The sequence below is a fragment of the Nilaparvata lugens genome, chromosome 1 (assembly GCF_014356525.2).
Source record: "Nilaparvata lugens isolate BPH chromosome 1, ASM1435652v1, whole genome shotgun sequence".
NCBI classification, from domain to species: domain Eukaryota; kingdom Metazoa; phylum Arthropoda; class Insecta; order Hemiptera; family Delphacidae; genus Nilaparvata; species Nilaparvata lugens.
The window spans coordinates 14,460,650-14,461,904 of record NC_052504.1 but is presented as its reverse complement, the minus strand read 5'-3'; positions in this window follow the sequence as shown (position 1 = coordinate 14,461,904).

Sequence of the window (1,255 nt, the reverse complement as noted above, 5' to 3'; positions counted from 1 at the left end):
TCAAAAACATAATTGGCTACGCTGTGGACCTAGAAAAGGGTAGTGTCACCTAGTACCACTAGGTACCGCTAGTACCACCGGCTTCGTCGAATGATTGACAAGGATACCAAAACCAAAGTTGATCAAATACTATCATTATAACATGGACCTCACTATAGGTGAAAATTTGAAGAGCGCTACTATACAAAAATTATTTGGCAACCCGGGAATCGAACCCAGTACCTCCTAATTGCCGGTCAGGAATGCTTACCCTTACACCAAACTGACAATCTCTGGAAAGCAGCACTCATTTTATGCAAATTCATAGCGGCCAGCCAGTCTGAAGATGTTAATAGATTGGAAGTTGCATCTGTTCAAATGCTAATTAATAATAAAGTAATTATTATTAAACGAAAATCCCAATTAAATGCTGTAATTTTTATTCTTTGAATTTGTTGGTGTGAGACTATTTCTTCATATAGTGTTAGGAGAGTAACTGTCCACTTTAATTATGAAAATTGATCACTTGATGCACATGACTATCTCAAGTAAATCAAGAATATGCATTTTTCTCCAATAAAAGAGAAGAATATTCCTGTTCTTTGAAGTGTTCGTGACAGACTATTTTTTCATAAATATAGTGTTCGGAAAGTCATCATGCACATTAATTATGAAAATAAATCACTTGGTGCACAGTGACTTTATAAGATATAATTTGAAAATATTAGCTAATTCTAACCCGTAGTGGACTATATAATGCAAGTATATACCAATTTGTTTGGTTATTAATTGAAGTTTCACTAGCTTTAATTACATATCATACAACACAGAACGGAACGGATCCCAATTTATTCGTGTAAGAAGAGTGCAAATACAATATTTACCAAACGATATAAAAATAGAATGTGACCTGAGTCAATCGATTTCGCAAAATGTTTGCAATCATGTTGCACAAAAAAATTTCCAAACAAGACACTTGGGCTTGGTTGCATAGAAGCCTGTTAAATTTCGATTGGTTCTCGTGGCATTTAATAACGGTTAAAATTAAACAGGCTTTTGTGCAATCGAGCCTCAAGCTCATGAGATCAGAGTAGATTTCTTCTCAAAAAAACCTTCTCTTATTGGTACTCGTGGCATTTGATCATGATTATAATTTAATAGGTTTTTGTGCAACTGAGCCTTATTATTAAATATGTAGATGAACAGTGATCTTATACAATCAAACACGTATCATGGAAAGATAAAATGGTTGGAAAGGTGTAAAATTATCAAAGCA